Raw genomic sequence first — 5,373 nt, forward strand, 5'->3', positions numbered from 1 at the left:
GGGTTCACTGTTTGCTGGGTGAAAAACTGGCTGATGGCCAGGCCCACAGAGTGCTGGGGAATGGAGCTCCTCCAACTGGTCCCAGTATTGGGCCCAGTCCTGTTTAATAACTTTATCAGTGATCTGGACGAGGGGATCGAGTGCACCCTCAGTAAGTTCACAGATGACACCAAGTTGGGTGGGAGTGGTTTTCTCCTCTGGGGGAAAGCAGGCTTGGGGGCTCTCTACAGCTACACAGACCTGGTACATGTCCCTGTGCTTACCCCTTCCTCTGTCCATCCAGCTAAATCTGTAACCTCTACACCAGCAGCCTTTATTCATCATTGTGATTGACAGGGCTGGACATGGAGACAGTCTGTCACTCTGTTAAATGTCAGTCTTGACTGTGGGGCTACTTCTGCGTTATAAATGTGACATTTTTTTAATGCTCCAAAGAGTGTTTCATTGTGTACTGTGCATCATGCAGGTCGGGAAAGAAAACATTCCCCAGGTCAGGAAACAGATATAAAATGAAAGGATATGTAAAGTATTTACTTTTGTGAGCAGTCTTGTGGGGGTTTAACTCTGTGTCCTTCCTTCCCAGCCATTAAATAGCTCACAAAATGTTATCATGGTAGAGCCACTTCTGTAAGGAATTAGATAATCCTGATGGTTTACTTGATTTGGTCCAGGTAGAATCATTTGTCAACTTAACTGTCACTACAAACAGCTTTTGTGCTGATGGTTTTTGGGTGCTTGGGCTTTGGTTTTTTGGAAAGGACTTTGTTAATTGCACAAAACATGTATTTGAATTTATTCTTTCTATGAGTTCACTGATTTTAATGAAATGTTCTCAGTAAAAGGCATTAATAGAAAGTATTATACTAGAACTAAGCTTTCTTACTCATGAAAACTTCAGTTAATGAAATTTTAAGAAAAGAAGTGTACATTATCTACTTTGTCATATTGCTAAACACTGTAAGGAAAACATAATGTGTGACTGAAGTTGCATCTTCTTATCTGGAATGACTAGTAAAAGTATTTAATTTGGTAATAACGTACCAAACCAATATAATTCTGAAACAAGTATCAATGGAAATAAAACATATATATTTTTAAATTACCATAGTTTTACTTTTATTGTTTTCTTAAGGGTTAGCAAAAAAGGACTTTTTTCCATTTTCTTTTCTTTTCGTTTGTGAACAGGTATGAAAAAGAAGACTGTCTCAGCAGTTCCTCAACAGCTTTAAGGAGGAAGACTTCACAACCACTCTTGGCAACCCATGCCAGTGCTCAGTCACCCTCACAATAACAAAGTGTTTCCTGGAGATCACAGGGAACCTCCTGTATTTCAGTTTGTGACCACTTGCTCTGGGCACTGGGCCCACTGGAAAGAGCCCGGCTCCATCTCCTTTGCACCCTCCCTTCACGTATTTATAGACATTGGTAAGATCACCCTAAGCCTTCTCTTCTCCAGGCTCACCAGTTCCATCTTTCTCCATCTTTCCTCATAGCAGAGTTGCTCCAGTCCCTCCATCCTCATCTTCACGGCCCTTCACTGCATTCTTCTGAGCTGAGGAGCCCTGAACTGGAGCCAGCACCAGAGGTGCTCACCAGCACTGAGCAGAGGAGGAGGGTCTTGGCCTGCTGGCTGCACTCCCAACACAGCTCAGGATACCACTGCCCTTCTTTGCCAGAAGGGTGCATATTTTGGTTTTGTTGAGCTTGGTGCTCCCCAGGACCTCCAAAGCCTTTCCTGACAATCTGCTTGCCAGCCCAGCTGGGTGGCCCCCAGTGGTGCTCTGGTGCCTGCCTGGGAGTGTTCCTCTTCAGAAACAGAACTTTGGGCTTCCCCTTCTTGAACTTGGTGATGTTCCTGTCAGCCCATTTCTCAGGCTTGTTGAGGTGCCTCTGGATGGCCAGATGACCTTCTGGCATGTCTTCTGAGATCCTTTCCCTCTATTCAGCCCTGGTGAGGCCTCACCTGAAATACTATGTCCAGTACTTCCCAGAACAAGTGGGACATGAAGCTACGGGAAAAAAAAAAGAGTAGACAAAGGGTCAGTAAGATGATGAAGTTTTAATTCTCACCTTTTTTCTAGACCACTCATACACTGAAATAATTTGAGCATATCTGTCTTTGATTTTAGCACCTAATTTAAACTTCTTTTTGATTCTGTCTGCCATAGAAGACTTGAAGTTTCACCTGTACCTAACATGAATTTTAAAAAAAGTTTTAACATGAAGCAAATCACTCAACTAACATGGTTTCAACAGAATCAGGATCAGAGTCATTTATTGTTTTTTAACAACTTAATTAACTGACAGTAAATGAAGGAGGAGTGGCTGAGGTCACTTGGTTTGTTCAATCTGGAGCAGAGGAGACTGAGGGGAGACCTTGTCGGGGGCTGCAGCTCTTCCTAAGGTGCAGCAGAGGGGCAGCTCTGATCTCTGCTCCTTCTGACCAGGGAAAAGAGACCCAAGGGAACAGCTGGAGCTGTGTCAGGGGAGGGTTACTTTGGATATCAGGAAAAGGTTCTTTCCCCAGAGGGTGGTCAGGCACTGAACAGGCTCCCCAGGGAATGGTCACAGTCCCAAGGCTGCCAGAGCTCCAGAATCATTTGGACAATGCTCTCAGGCACAGGGTGGGATTGTTGGGGTGTCCCGTACAGGCTCGGGAGTTGGACTTGATGATCCTGGTGGGCCCCTTCCAATTCAGGATATTCTGTGATGCTGTGAGTGTATGAATTATAATTTCAGGATCAACATCAAAATGTACTATCACCACATGAGCTGGATGCTGGCACCTCCTGGTGTCCAGTGGGTCAGATGCTCTTTCTGTCCTGGGCAGGGAGAAAAAAGTTGTCTGGGTGACATCTGTCAGAGTCCCACAGGATGCTGAATATTCTCCTATTTTACCCAAGCCAACAAGCTTTCTGTAAGCCAATCAAGCCTCATGAAGTGCTGTCAAGTATGACTCTCAACTTTTAAAATTAATGACCTGACTGAACCTTCCTGACTGAAATACTGCAATCATTCTGAAGAAATACGAACTCGGTGGTGCAAGGCAAAGGAAAGGTTAAGTTCAGGTGCAGTTCTCAGCACCCAGTAAGTTGGGAGCCAAAAAAAAAAAAAAGAGCTAAAGCCCCAGTTAAGCAAACCCTCAACTTCTACAGCCCCATTATGTAATGACATTTAAGCAAGTCACATTAACTGAATGAAGAGCTTCTCAGATGCCCTCTTAACAGTGAAAATGCTATTCATTCTTTCATGTACATGATGTAAATAGGCATATACCATGATACACGTATTTCACATGTGTCACCTCTTCCAAGTTCAGGAGTGATGCATTCCAACAAATAGGAAGTTGGGCAAAAATGCAAGGAGGCATGCATGGATGAAAAAGGAGCTCCCAGACAAAGTCAAACACAAACAGGAAGCCTGCAGAGGGTGGAAGCAAGGACAGATAGCCTGGGAGGAATACAGGGGGATTGTCCAAGCAGCCAGGGATCAGCTCAGGAAAGTGAAAGCCCTAATGGAATTAAATCTGGCCAAGGACATCAAGGGCAACTTGGGGGCTTGGAGCAACCTGGGATAGTGGAAGTGTCCCTGCCCATGGAAGCAGGAGTGGAACTGGATGGCCTTTAAGGACCCTTCCAACTCAAACCATTCTGTGATTCTGTGAAATTCCAGTCACAGTCAGCTAATGGCAGAGACATTGCAAGGACAATATTATCCTTTCATCTCTGATGTTGAATTGTTCTCAATGAGAGAACCATACAGGACTGTAGGACACAAATTTTTACAGCAGTAACTGCTGTGTGCAAGAGTTTCCATTTGTCTTTTTCAAATAAACATATCATGAGGTTGTAATACTCAGCTGGCCAAAGAAGTTACTACTTTCAAGGCTCAAGGCACCCAGAGTGGATGTGTGGTGGAGGGCCTGGGCCATCCCTAAGGCTGGCTCAAGAGTCTGTAAGTGAGTAGGGGAGATCAGCAGTGAGGGTCAGGCTGATTGCCCAGCATGAGGTGTGGCTGTGGGAGGGCAGGAGCGTGGCTCCACTTTACTCAGGGTTCAAGATGGTCAAGTTGCTTGTCAGGGAGAGGAGAGGGCTGCTCTGATGGTCCTGGACATGGGGATGCCTTGCCAGCCAGGACTCTGCCCTGCTGTGTCCAGGGATGGTCAAGGGGGTGATTAGGCAAGATAATGGGCACGGAGTGCTATGCTGGAGGCAGGCACAAGGACTGGGGCTCAGTCCTGAGCTGAAATGGATCCCCTGGTTCATGGGCAGAAGGTAAAAACCCAATATGTACAATACTAGTTCGGTCAGAGGGAGATTCAAAGATCTGTAATACCTGTTGAGAAAAACTTTCCATTATGAAAAGGGAAGATATTTCATTTCATTTCTTGAATTTCTATTTCTTTAAAGAAAAAAAAAAAGTTGTAATCATAGCACTGATTAGTATCTGTGTTTCCTAATTCAATTTTTAAACTCGTGTGTTAAGCAACTGAATTAAAATATGTTGCTTTAATTGTGGGCTGAGGCATGTATTATCTCCATTAATAGTCTTTATTATTTATGAGATATAGGCAATATTCAAACCTTTGCATAAAACTTCTCGGCTAGTACAATCTAAATACCTAAATATAATTAGTGGAACAGTTTGTTAGTATAATCATTGCCATGGGCTGTAATTAACATAAATTTTAATTTCATGACCTTGTAGAAGAGATTATAATTGCAGGAACCGTCATTGTGCCGAGAATGTTTTCTTCTTGAATGTTGTTTCTTGAAGACTGTCACCATAATGCTTTGAAATTTTTATTATTATCGTAGTACTCATCGAGAATCAGAGAATCAGAGAATCAGAGAATTGTTTGGGTTAGAAGGGATCCTTGTAAATCATCCAACCCCTGGTTCCAACCCCCCTGCCACAGGCAGGGACACATTCCTCTAGACCAGGTTGCTCCAAGCCCTGTCCAATCTGGCCTTGAACACTTCCAGGGATGGGGCAGCCATCTCCAGGAAAGCCATCTCCAGGACAGCTTCCCCACAACACCTGTGCCAGGGCCTCACCACCCTCACATGGAAGAATTTCTTCCCATCTAACCCTGCCCTCTGGGTTAGTGGGAAGACATTCTCCTTTGTCTTCTCACCCCAGACCCTCGTAAATAGTCCTTCTCCATCTTTCCCATATATTCCCTTCAGGAACTGGAAGACCACCCCAAATATGCTCTGACTTCTGTTCTTAGGGACAATTCACCAGAGCCTTACTGGCTGGGATTCTAATTTGTTAATTCATACATCCTACATGCTGGTGAATGTTCACATGGAACGAATTCTTTGACTTGTACTCAGCATCCTGTATCTGGGCACCAAGAGGTTTGTTTGG

General features: G+C 44.2%; 1 long non-coding RNA gene across 2 annotated transcripts in view; it reads left to right on the plus strand.

The window, feature by feature from the left end:
- LOC108447445 overlaps window positions 1-2,519 on the plus strand; it is a 5,754-nt gene extending 3,235 nt beyond the window's left edge. Inside the window, exons 2-3 of one of the 2 annotated variants that reach the window (XR_001863012.1) lie at window positions 1,186-1,409; window positions 1,494-2,519. This is a non-coding gene — a long non-coding RNA (uncharacterized LOC108447445). The remainder of the gene's footprint in view (window positions 1-1,185; window positions 1,410-1,493) is intronic. The other variant, XR_001863013.1, reaches the window with a different exon arrangement.
- The last annotated feature ends 2,854 nt before the right edge of the window (window positions 2,520-5,373 follow it).

The sequence above is a fragment of the Corvus brachyrhynchos genome, unplaced genomic scaffold (genome assembly GCF_000691975.1).
Source record: "Corvus brachyrhynchos isolate BGI_N302 unplaced genomic scaffold, ASM69197v1 scaffold466, whole genome shotgun sequence".
Taxonomy (NCBI): Eukaryota; Metazoa; Chordata; class Aves; order Passeriformes; family Corvidae; genus Corvus; species Corvus brachyrhynchos.